Source organism: Gorilla gorilla, chromosome 6, assembly GCF_029281585.2.
Source record: "Gorilla gorilla gorilla isolate KB3781 chromosome 6, NHGRI_mGorGor1-v2.1_pri, whole genome shotgun sequence".
Taxonomy (NCBI): Eukaryota; Metazoa; Chordata; class Mammalia; order Primates; family Hominidae; genus Gorilla; species Gorilla gorilla.
In genome coordinates, this window is record NC_073230.2 from 136,811,022 (window position 1) to 136,824,429 (window position 13,408).

Genomic DNA, 13,408 nt, shown 5'->3' on the forward strand with positions numbered 1-13,408 from the left:
GAAGAAATTAAGTAAATTTATATCTTAATTGGTAAAATCTCTAAATCTGTAGTTTGTAGGTATTGATTTCAAGAAGACACCTCACTGATCACAGAAACGAGTGGATGCTGCATGCTCATGGTATGGCACAGTGTTCCTCATTCTGGCTTGTTTGTAATGTCAGGTTTCAACTTTGGTGTTTGTAAATAGTGGCGGGAGGTTTCAAAACTCCAGTTGTTTAGAGACTGTAAGATTTACTTCCTTGATGCCTATGGAAGGAATCAGGCTTTAGACAGCTGTGGTTCAAGATACTTTTTTCAGCTTCTTTCTCCTTCCCTTTTTCACATCCATCTTTAACTTTCTCTCTCTCTCTTCCCTCCCCCTAGCTTGGTCTTCATTATTACTGTCTTGGTGTTGGTCAGGATTAATATAAGGGAGTGAGGAAAGAAGAGGTTAGTTTTATTTCCCCTTTTCTCCCTTTACCTTAAGTCCACATTGACTCTATTTTCTGCCTAATTGTAACCTACTGCCATGGATAATTGAGGGATGGAAAGTCCCTCACGGTATTTGAGGTTACTGATCTTAATGCAGTAGAGGACTGGGAAGACGTAAAATCTAAGGAAGCAGTTTCGACTCTCCCATCCCCATGCTTTGTATATCTTTCAGTGATCATGGTGTCCCTAAAGTAATTTTTGAACAGTTCTGAAGCTGAGGAGTAGGGACTCTTTGTTATTTCTGGCTGCGGTTTGACTTTGGTACATCTGTCTTTTACCTAGGTCCCCTTCCCTGCTAGGGAAATTATGTCCATATATATGGTTCTAAGGTATCCCCTGATGCAAAGTTTTACAAGGGCAAATCATTTGATTGTTAACTGTTAGATAGATTCGCTGCAAATATGGCTGCCCAACATTATTGCTTCTCATTTGCTACAAACGAGCTCCAAGCCTTCTGGGTTTGCACAGGACTGCTCTGAGGACAAAGATTAAGTGGATTTCTGTTGATGCCATATATTTTGATTGCACAGCAGAGTCGCATTGTGTATTTGGGGCCTGCCACTGACTGCCACTGCCCTTCTTTTCATGGTTTCTCTCGCTCCCCTCCCTCTAAGCCCTAGCTGAGAGGCACAGGTGCATGCCCTGTTGACTCTCATGGTGAAATCTAGTTGAGCTTTTCCCCTAGAGTAGAGGCCAGATCAGTTTTTCTTAAGATGTAGTTCGTAAGCTACTTGTGTTAAAATCTCTGATCGGAATGTTCATTTTTCACAATTGCCAGGTATCTCTATTGCACTTCAGCTTGAGAACCACCGTTCTAGATTGTTGCTCTTAGCAATGGAAGAGTGCGGGCTTACTAAAGCTCTGTCTCCAGGATTTTGGTCTCTGACAATGCAATTTTTCTTTTCTGAGCCAGACTTTAGTGCAGTAATATCTCTGCAATTTCCTGTGTGAGATTCCCCGCTCCAGGTCTCAGAGCCAGATGCTAAGCAGACATGTCCCTCTTAGCTTAGAACATCTCCTGAGGATTCCAGTGAAAGGAGATATAAGAGTTCTGCCTGAAGAAATTTATCTGCTTCAGGGAACAGAGTTCTCTAGGGAATAGTAGAGTTTCTTAGGGTTTAAAACATACTATTTGAGCTGATGTTTAGGTGGGGCCTGCTATTTACAGTTTCAGGTTGAATTTTACTTCATGATAAAAAGAGAAAAGGTTTATGAAGTGGTGCCTTGTTAGATCTGGGGTCACACCTCATATGCAATTATATTAGCTGAACTCGGTAAGGCAGAGAAAAGGATGCAGGGTAAAGAACGTGCTTGCCTCCGGCGTGTGCAGGCAGCTCTCAAATGGTTGGAAGAAAATACAGGTGCTTTATGGTACATAGAGAGAACGTAGGAGCTTGATGGCGGTTCAGGATACAGCACAGCAAAATCCTCAAGCACCTTCTGAACTGTGACTGGCACCCTAACACAGTGTGCAGGTTTAGTGTTAGCGGACGATCTGTGTTAGGACTGATGGAGGAAATCTTGTCCTTGTTCTGAGGCCTTACAGTAGTAGTCTTCTGCCGAGTTCTTTTCAGGACTCAGCTCTGAGCATTACAGGATGAGAAATGCTGTCTGTTAGACTAATTATCTGATTTATGCTAAATAAATGCACAGATGTGATTTAAAAGTCAGTTTTGGGTTTATTAATTTATGATGCAATTTCCAGCTGCCAAACAGACCAGAATATTTTGATGGGCCAAGGGCGTTCTTTTTGTGGAGGAAGTTTGCTTATTATTTACAGAGTCTGAGTAAAGGAGGTTGCTGGATACTGAGGAAAACTGAGGTGACCCTGCGTATGTGCCTGGCCCAGGTAGAGCGTGAGGTGCTGGGCATGCACTATTTTGTTGACTCCTCTACCCCGTCCTTGGGAGAATAATGACAACTTGCTCAGGGTTCCTTCTCTGGTAAGTGGAGGAACCAGGATTCGAATTGCCTCCAAAAGTGCCACCTGGACCTGGAGGTTGGTTGGGTGGGTTGGTGGTCTTCTCCTTAGTATTGAGTGGACTTCTTCCTAAGCTCCTGTTTTTCAGGATTTCCACTATCTACCAGAAGCTGTAACTGGCTGTCTTAGTTACTGTAACACATGCTGTCTTATTTTAACGTATTTTTACAAATGAAAATATTTCCTACAACCACTTTTGGAGGCACCATAATTTATATCAAGGGAGGCTCTAGGGCTGGGCATGGTGGCTCATGCCTGTAATCCTAGCACTTTGGGAGGCCGAGAGAGGAGGATTGCTTCAGGCTAGGAGTTCCAGGCCAGCCCTGGCAACATAGTGAGACCCCCATCTCTATAAAAAAGAAAAATATACCTTTAATTAAAAAAAAAGAGGCTGTAACTTTTCTAAAGGGTGACCTGTTTTTTTTTGTTGTTGTTGTTGTTTTTTGGAGACAGAGTCTCACTCTGTTGCCCAGGCTGGAGTGCAGTGGCACGATCTTGGCTCACTGCAACTTCCACCTCCCGGCTTCAAGTGATTCTTGTGCCTCAGCCTCCCAACTAGCTGGGATTACAGGCATGTGCCACTATGCCTGGCTAATTTTTGTATTTTTAGTAGAGATGGGGTTTCACTGTGTTGACCAGGCTGGTCTCAAACTCCTGACCTCAGGTGATCCCCCGTCCGCCCCGGCCTCCCAAAGTGCTGGGATTACAGGTGTGGGCCACCGTGCCCAGCCTGACCTGTATCTTTTAAATTGTCTTGTCTCCTTTCTGAAGTTTTCCTGGCAATGATCTCATGGTTTAAAAGAGTGAGGCCAACTCTGTGAAGAGACTGAATTCTCCCTTTTTAATAGAGAGTCTCAATACTAGTCATTTTTGTACAGTTTCTGAGCCCTGAGAGTACCTGCTTCTAAATAGTTCGTTGTCAATTTAATTTTCATTCATTATTTTCACACATTAACCCCAATAGATAGATGGCTTGCATTTCTGCTTTCATCTTCTCTACCCTAGAAATTTTCCTGATTATAAATGTGACATAATCACTTTATAAATTTGGGAAAATTTAAAGAAGAAAATACAAATTACTTAAATTTAACTGCCCAGAGGCAACATCACAACTGTTAATAATCGCATGGCCTTCTCACTAGCTTCTCTGTTCATGTTTTATAACTGAGAATTTCTTCTGGCCTTTAAATAATTTCCTGAAACATGATTTGTAATGGCTATGCAGTTGTTAATGTGGACGTGTCATAATTTAACCAGCTTTCACCTATTTTTGGATATATCAGTTATTTCCAATTTTTATGATTATATCTTTGTTCTTAAAATGAAAATTTGCCTTGAAGTACAAAGCATTAAACGGTCTGTTCAGATCAGAGGTAGCTCTTAGGTAAGTTGTGCTGTCGTACAATGTATGCGGTTTGTACCACAGATACATGTTCCCAGAGGGGCTGATATTTAGTCCTGCTGGCAGTACACTCTCTAATCACCTAATTCCTTATCTATTTGTGTTATTTAGAAGCAGGCTGTGATCCAGGCCCTTTGTGTTTTGTTGCCAGAATGCCCATCCCTCCAAACAGCTGAACTTGCTGCTTCTGAAATAAAGGGTAGAGTGGATAGGTACATCTTCTCCTGGGGACCACTGCTCTTTTCTGTTGCCCTGGCTGGGAACCGGTGAGATGTTTTATGGGAACACAAAGGCTCCCGTGGCAGCTTCATGCATGCAGCCTGCAGTATTTACTTGTTTTGGCCGATAAGCTGCTCTGTCGGGTACTTCTACAGTGCACTTGTGAGTATTTGCACAATTACATTACAGATTATTAAATTGCACCCTATTGTGATAAAAACAGTCACCCCCAAGTAAGTGTATGTAAAGCAATTATATGTAATTAAATATAAGCATAAGTGACCAGTAGATAATTAAAATCACTGTTGCTAAAGAAATATACCACACCCTGACCTTGAGGAGGATGATGCTGCCAGTTCAGGGTTGGCAGGAAATCAGACAAATGAGGGTTCTCCCCAGCTGTTCTGTCTACTGTGCCTGAAGTCTGAGTACTGTCAACCTAGTCTTGTTTGTTCTCAAGAAGTGGTATGGTGGCCGGGCATGGTGGCTCATGCCTGTAATCCCAGCACTTTGGGAAGCCAAGGCAGGTGGATCACCTGAGGTCAGGAGTTTGAGACCAGCCTGGCCAACATGGCGAAATGCCGTCTCTACTGAAAATACGAAAATTAGCTGGGTGTGGTGGCGGGCACCTGTAATCCTAGCTACTTGGGAGGCTGAGACAGGAGAATCGCTTGAACCTGGGAGGCAGAGGTTGCAGGGAGCCGAGATCATGACATTGCACTCCAGCCTGGGCAATAAGAATGAGACTCTGTCTCAAAGAAGTGGTATGGTATGTATAGGGGGGTTATGGCTCACATTGTTGAGATCTCTACAGGTTTAGTATCCCCTGTCTAAAGTGGTTGGGACTAGAAGTGATTCGGATTTTGGATTTTGGAGTATTTGAATGTGCTCACTAGATGAGGATCCCTAGTAGGAAAATCTGAAATCTGAAATGTTCCCATGAGTATTTCTTTGAGTATTATGTTGGCATTCAAAGAGTTTCAGCAGTTGAGCATTTTGGTTTTTGGATTAGGGATACTCAACCTGTATAACCTACAGTCCGCATCTCAAATACACTTTAAGGCAAGAGGGCAGCCATTGACAAATGCAGACCCAGGGACAGTGTACTGTCTGTGTTCCATGTCACTCAACAATTGAGCTGCTCATTTTTTACTGGCTTAATATTCTGGTTTGATGCCTGGAAAGCATAGAGAATGTTACAGTAATCCAACCCAGAAGTGACTATAACTCTATATGGTTAGCATGTGTATGGCATTATGAGAAAACACTCTCAGATCCTCTAGAGTGTTCACATGTTCAGCTTCGTATCTTCTCTAATTATTTTTCATGTGTCGTTTCTCACTGTGGGCAGCTTCTCCTCCCACCCCCAAGGACTGGTACATTGATTACTCCTAGTGCATTCTCTTAGCCACTGGAAGTCTCGCTCTGGCCTTCCTAAAAGGTGTTTCTTTTTTTTTCTTTTTTTTTTTTGAGATGGAGTTTTGCTCTTGTTGCCCAGGCTGGAGTGCAATGGCGCGATCTCGGCTCACTGCAACCTCCCAGGTTCAATCGATTCTCTTGCCTCAGCCTCCTGAGTAACTGGTATTACAGGCACCTGCCACCACGCTCGTCTAATTTTTTGCATTTTTAGTAGAGAGGGGTTTCACCACGTTGGCCAGGCTGGTCTTGAACTCCTGACCTCAGGTGATCCACCGGCCTCAGACTCCCAAAGTGCTGGGATTACAGGTGTGAGCCAGCGCTTCCAGCCCTGAAAGTTGTTTTTTTAAGGCTAACGTGTTTATCTGGGAGAGGTCCATTGGTAGGAGGGGAGAAGACCCAAATGAAAGTTGCATCTGTTTGCTGCTTTTTCCCTGAGGTCTTTTTCTTAACTCTCTTCCTCTCAGAGAGGATCATCTCTTCAGATAAACAGGCTCCAGGGAACCTAGGAGACCAGGGGAGGATGGGGGAGGTAAGAGCTAAGTTACCAGTTTCTGGCTTGCTTTAGGGGGTCACCCTGTATGACCCTCCAGGGTGGTCTCCCACTCATTCTTCCTACCTTCCTGCCTCCACTTGAATGCTTTCCCCCTGTTCCTCTCTTTCTGGCTCTGGAGAGCTAGCCTTACGAGCCAGTAGAGGGCTTTGGAAGGACACTTGCAGGGTGTGTTTGTGTGATGCACAGGAAGTGTGAGTGGAGATATTTTAATTTGTGCACAAGTGTGTAGCTTGGAGCGACATTGGCTCCCTCTGGTTCAGTTCTGATGAAACAGAGCAGTGGGTTTGTGCTGAAATGTGTCTGCAGTTTCAGTAAGAGAAAGAATGGGTTCAGGGCTGGTGATCATTCAGTGATACTGTGTCATTTGTATAGGTCCTTCCCTGTGGTTCTGAAGAATAAATTAGTATCTTGGTCATTTGAAAAAGTAATTTTAGCTCGTAGACTTCCTGTCACACTTGAGTAGCTTTTGGAAAGTATAATATTTTTACCGAAATCCCATTAAGTGTTAGGCGCTCTTTCTATATTCCCTTTACTGTCCTTTTACTGATTAGTGAAATATTTATGTGAACCCAGAAGGCTGATTTATTTATTTTATTGTCTTTTTTAATAACTTGCTTCTCCCTAGTGCTGGGTGCTTTCTGAGGCCCAGACAACCATCATGATTTCTTTGGTGATAATCTTCTGCCCTCCCCTGGCCTGCATCCTCAAGGATTACTTGGAGTTTTCTTAGCTTTAATGAAGCCTCTAGCTGTTCCGTTCCCTGGGTGGGTGGTAATAAATCCAACCAAAATGCCCACCAGGGGAGAGTGTAACTCATTTTAGGGCATATGGTGCATTAGTAGCTAAGACTCAGCATCCTGACTCCTGATTCCCAGGGACAGCCATGGAAGAGATGTAGAAGTAAAATGCCACATTCCAAGTTGGACTTGGTCCTCTTGCCCTGGAAGCCTATTTCTTGTCCTAGGTCTGAGGGTTTAGTACATGGTTAAATTGCTGACCAAGGTGCTTCAGACATTCTTTAGCACCTGCCGCTGTCTGGACAAGGAATCAGGCAGGGGCTGATGAGAGTGGTCTCTGATATGTGGTCTCTGGAAATTCTTTTGGCCCAAGTCTTAAAGTCATGGTGGTAAAAGGTTGACTAGAAGAGAGCCTCTGAGTGGAGAGACATCCTATGCACAATGCTTGTTCTCTTCTCCCCCTTCTTATTGCCAGCATAAACAGTTGCACTTCTGGCTGGCAGATTCGCCCTTGCTAAGTCTGTGCTCAGGTTGCTGTCCATGATTAAATTCTCGCTGCCTGCAAGCACAGATTCTAGGTGTTGTTTTAAGGTTCAGGGCAAAACAGTTTTCTGTAACCTCTCCTGCTGTAAGGGTAACTGGCTATATTTGTTTGTAATGGACACATGTATGGCTGTGTGTGTGTTTGTGTGGACTACCTTTCTTTTATTCATTAGGCATCTATTGAATGGATAAGGTTTGTAAAAAAGCCATTTTCTTTAGCAAGTAGCTTGGGTATTTTTTTAAGCGTTTATTTTTCATGTGTTGATTTGGAATAAAAAGCACACACAACTTGGAATGAAATAAAAGACTAATGAGAAACAAAGCCATGAACTCATCAGTGTCTCAACTCCACAAAATTAGAGTCCCCAAAGAATCACAGCAACTCATCTGTGTATCAAGCAGCAGAACCGATTATTGCCTGCTTTGGGTCTGACTCTGTAGCAACATGGCTCAATCAGCAGAATAATGCAGAGGAAAAATGTTAAGAATAGATGCTTTTAATGCAGCTCTCAACCCTGGGCTGCACATCAGAAATCACCCAGGTAGCTCTTAATTAGTGTACATGCCCCAGGTCTACTGAATCAGAATTTCCAAGGGGGTGGGGGGTGGTCTAGTAGCTTTTCTTCCCTCCACCTTCCAAAGCTCCTCAGATGCTTCTGATGTGCAGCTAGGATTGAGAACCACTTTTTAGTGTGTCCTGAGTGTCTGTGGTAGAAGTGGAAATCTGGTGAGATTGATTCTGGATGGGAGTCTTAAGCTTGAAAGTGATGACATCAAAACCAAATCAAATCTTATAGATGCAGATGTTGTTTAGCGTGCTTTAAGACTTATGTAAAGTAATCATATTCTTTTACACTTTGGAGAATTTTTACTTATTCCATAATAAAGATGTCATAGCCACTCATTTCTTTAACGATGAGTTTAAATATTTCCCATCTGGAAAGCTCTTTCCTTGAAAAGGTTTATTACTTCTCTGTCTCCTCTGGAAGTAGGGAGAGAAAACCATTAACATAATAATAGTGTCTGACTTCTCTTCTCTGTCCTATAGTTTGTGCCAGTAGTTTCCTTAAGAGCCATAATGTGGCCTGATTTATGAAACTTACCTGGGAAACTTTTATTCTCCCGTAAGAATACCTGTAACATAATCAGGATACTTAGGTGGGTAAATTTCATTCCCAGGCTTGATTTGCCTTATATATAATTAACTTTCTCAAGAAGTAAAATCTAAAATGACTCTTAAATATTGAATGTGATTTTATAAGATGGCTCCTTGAAATGCCCTTTTCCCCCTTTGTCCTTTACCTGTTTGTTTTTTGTTTGTGTACTTGTTCTTTTACCTTAAAATCGCCTGGGGGAACTTGAAAACAAAATAAACCAACCACTGCCCAGGCCTCAACTAAAATAATTAAAGCAAATCTCTGGGAGTGGAGTGCAGGCCTTGTTGTACCGCAGGTGACTCTAATTCTGAAAGAGGCTTGCAAGCCCCTGTGTTGACTGTTGCTTGGTGAGGTGCTTCTCTACTAGCCCTTTCTCCTTCTTCCTCACTCTTTGCTAACGTTGCCTTCCGTTGTGTACCTGTTATGGCCCTTAGGAGACCTAATCATTTCACTTCTGCAGGTGACTTTAAAAGGCCCACTTGTTAGAATGGAACACAGTAGATTCCTCTATTTGAACTTTGCTTTTAATAAATGATGACACTATGTGCTTATTTAGTGTTCTTTTGGGGTAGCTCAGATCTCCTTAAAAGTCTTATTGTTAATCCCCTCAGTGTTTCCCGAGAGTGAGGTAAGGGTTTCCTTGTTATTAAATCTAATACCCTGAAATTGCTGGGCTCTGTTACATTGTTCTCAATTGTTCTCAACTTGAATGCTGTCCCTATCGGGTTGGACAGTTTCCCAGAATGCCTTTCTGGTAACCAAGCATTAAGATTTACAATCTAGCTTTTCTTAGCCAGAAGGTAAGTCTTGCAGGGACTTCAGAAAGGTGTTCTTTCTAATCCTTAGGGAAGAGATCTACTTGATGGGCAGCTGGTAGCTGGGCCTAGGTATTCTTAGAAGAAGGATGTTGTAATGTTAGCGTTAGTGTGAAAGTCTGCATGAACACTGGGCTGATCCAAGCCAGAACCGATGAGTCGAGAGGACAACTTGTGCCACCAAGATATGTCTCTGGCTGATGTTTAAATTGCATCAAATTAAAGGGTATTTCTCATTTTCCATTGTGGTGTCACCAAAGGGCAGAATTAGTGTCATTTTCAGTAGCTTTGAGCCTCTGCAACTGTCACTCTCCCTGAGGGTCACTAGAGATAGTAACTCACATTCTGAAGAGGCCGGAAACCTCCCTGTTGGATGACTTCTTTGGAGAATTATTATTCCAGATCCACTGAACCCTACTCAGCTTCGTTTTTCCTGCAATACTTTTTTTTTTCCTTTTTAAAAATCTAGAGTAGGAAAAACTTCCTATTAATGCCTGTCTGTCATACTAATAGGGTAGAAGATATGGGCGGGTGGGTAGTGGGATGGTGGCAAGTACCATGTACCTTTTCTTGTGTGAAAGTGCTCCACAAAGAACGGCCCATGGGAATGTTTTAACTGTGTAGTCATTTTCTAAAAGTTTAGTTCATCGGGTGGTTTCTTCGTCTTTCTTTCCTCTGAGTGTTGTGTTAGGCATGAGGAGGGGCACAAAGGTAGGCAAGATGAAGCCCCTACTGTGTGGTGGTGGGAATAACTCAAGCACATGCTAATCAAGGCAGCATATGATAAGATGCAAGAGGGACACACCCCAAGTGGTGTGGGCATTCAAAGGAGAAAGAAATCCCCTTTGACTTGTTCTTTACCACTTGGATTCTAGTGGTGTTCCTGGTTTATCTCTTGTGAGGTAGAAACCAAAGTATAGGGCATGCAGAGACTGTTTATCACTGGGCACAGTTATGGAGGTAACTAACATGTTAACCCTCCACCCCCATTTTATTCTTGCTTCACAAATTTTTGTCTCTGTTTTCTCCTTGTAAACTCTTTTGCCATCCCCATTGTTGTAGAAGCCAATCTCCTACCCAGACAAACAAACATAACTTTTTTGGTGGAAATTGATGGTGAGCCTGTTACAAGGGATGGAACTAAAATTGTAAGAGTGTCCAAATCCCACAAACCTGCCAGGTGTTGGTCATTAGGTACATGTTTGAATGTTTTCAATTTGAAGAGATTCCTCTACAGTCTGTGGGAACCTCGGTGTGCAAGGTGTTTTCCCTTGAAGCTTTCTTTGCCTCTTACCTAGACATTTTGTGAAGGCTTCTCCTCAGGCAGCCCTTGTCATTTTGCTGAATGTCAGCAAACATTTACTGTCGCTGCTCTGATGTCAGGGAGGAAGGTGATGCTTTTACTTTCTAGCAAAATAGCCCCCAACATTTTGGTAGCACTACATTTAAAGGTCACCACCCTCTCTCTCCTTCTCTTCCCTCCTCTGTCCTCATTGTCATCTTTATAACCTGTCCCTTCTGAAAGCTGTTTTTGAAAAAGCATTGAAGCTGTGTTTTAAAGTGATTGGATTCAGTAAGTCTGAAGGTGCTAGTGTTGATGGTGAACTTGAGATGGTCACCTTATTCCTTAGGAGGAAGTTCATGGTTTCTGGCTCTTGGAAGAAAGTGGTTGTGTGTATGTATGTGTGTGTTATAAGGGGAATGTTTTTGGCTTAAACTATGTACGCCTATCAGGCTTGGGTTATTTCACAGTTTGAGCATATTGCAATTCTGAGTACTTTTCCTGTTGAAATTGGCCAAGGCAATCATGGCTATGGTAGAAGTCTTATCTGCTGGTGACATCACATTCTGCTTCCCAGGCCTTCCACCTGTATTTTATCGATGGGCATGTAAACTACACATAGATACAAATATTTTTCAAATGTATAATGATGCTAGTTCTAATGAAGAACCTAGAGTTGCTGTAAAAATCTCTTTTAAATTGTTTGTATGTGATTTTTAATGATAGTAGATTATAATATATCTTTCATGATGGTGATTAAGTTGTAAGTTTAGTCAAACATCTGTTTATTTAGCAAAGCGATCATGAATATTCTCTTTGCAATTAACACTGATTTAGGGAAGATCTATATTTATAATTAATAGATATTGAAGGTGTGCTAAATATATTTAGGCTCCTGGTTTTTAATTTTTCCCCCCCATTTCTTCCATGTTCTTTTCATTCAATTTGCCGTTTTTGGGTCGGCTTAGAGACCACCCAGATGACCTGCTTGTGTATACTTCCCTTTGTATATATGTACTGTGATTGTTTTATTTTAAAAAGCAGGGTACTTTATAATGAAACACTTACTCGCTAGGTACGTCACAGTTTTTATTCTTGTACATCCATACAACACCAAGGTTGAAGTTGTTGCATGTACAGTGGGTGGAAGTAAATGCTGTTGCCTGATTGGGCACTTATTTCTGTGTTTCTTGGCCTATTCTGTATAAGAGACATTTTGAACTGGGCTGTCATTACGTGATTATATGCTCATTTCTTCTTAGCTGCCCTATGCTTTTTCTCAAAGGAATCACCTATGTATGATCATATTTTCCCTTTTTTGTGTTCAAAAAGATAACGTACTTGCTAAAGTCCCTTGTCAGATGATAACCTTTAATCTTGGTCCTTTTGCCCTAAATGCAGACATACAGGTGCAAAAAGGGAAATGATTTTGGAGGAGTGCAAATAGAGGGAAGGAAGAGTTTAGAGATACAACAAATACTCCTGTTTGTAAAGACACACCCACAACTCCCCTGAATGTTTAGATTGCTGCTTGGAGCAAACTCTGAGATGAACACGACTGCAACTGATTATTCTAAGTATTGTCTCACTTGCATCTTGCAAATTACGTAATGCCTGAGCAAGGTTTCCCTTTTAAAACTTCTGTTACATTCATAAACTGATAGGAAGTTTAATTCCAAGAACCTTAAACTATAAAAACAATACCCTGAATTCTATAAACATCCTTGGTAAGTAGAAAGATACTCATGGGAAGAGATACAGTTATGCATTGCCCAACGATGGGGATACGTTCTTGAGAAGTGGGTCATTAGGTGATTTTGACGCACAAGTGTCATAGTGCATACTCACACAAACCTAGGTAGTATGGCTTACTACACACCTAGGCAATATGGTATAGCCTGTTGCTCCAGGCTGTAAACCTGTACAGCATGTTGCAGTGCTGAATACTGTAGGCAGTTGTAACACAGTGGTATTTGTGTATCTAAACACAGAAAAGGTACAGTAAATTTTATGGGACCACCGTTGTATAAGTGATTCATTATGGACTGAAATGTCATTATGTGACGCATGACTACTCAACTGTGTGACAACTGGGAAAAGGATGGAAACAAGGGACTTGATTCAGATTTTTTTGTTTGTTTGTTTTGTAAACAGCTTTAAGAATCTTGCTGTTTTTTATTTTCAGAATTCTACTGCTTGGGTTACCAGAATCTTCCCTGATTAAAATGCCTACCATAGCATGCCATCAGTGACTAATGATGATAGCGAGACATCTTGTTAGCACCAGGGGAAAGTGAGATCAGATTAGGTGCATATGACTTTGTGTGAGGTTATGACTGGTACAAGCTTCCTGCTCTTTTGCTAAGGGCTACCACAAAGTTACTTAAAAGTGATTTTATTTTCTTTTCATCACTGAGTGGCTTGATCATAGACTTAGTAAGTTTGTGAACCCCTTCCCCTGAACTTCCAAAACCTTGTGTAGTCTGATTGAATACTGACTATAAACAATAGTCCTGGGTGGCCTGGGCCATTTAAGGGTGTGTATCGTTGAGGTGTAGCGATCATGCCAAGGCATCTCCAGCAGAGGCCCTAACTTCAGCTGCCCTCTGCCTGGTTGCTTACACTGCTTATTGTGAGTTTAGAAACCTTTGAATCCATTTTGGGGTAGTCAGCTCCTTTATCTGCTGAGGAAGCTGTGACCTGTGTGTGTCACAGTTCAGATTTTTGACAACACAGAGCACTGTCACAGGACATACACAGATGTGACTTGTGTGTGTCAGTGTTGTGTGTTGCCTATAAGCACCTGTGGGGAAATGGTAGGGAGTAC

General features: G+C 42.0%; 1 protein-coding gene across 1 annotated transcript in view; it reads left to right on the plus strand.

Annotated features, from left to right (window-relative positions):
* SND1 (staphylococcal nuclease and tudor domain containing 1) overlaps positions 1–13,408 on the plus strand; it is a 437,174-nt gene that overhangs the window by 80,716 nt on the left and 343,050 nt on the right. The window lies entirely within an intron of this gene.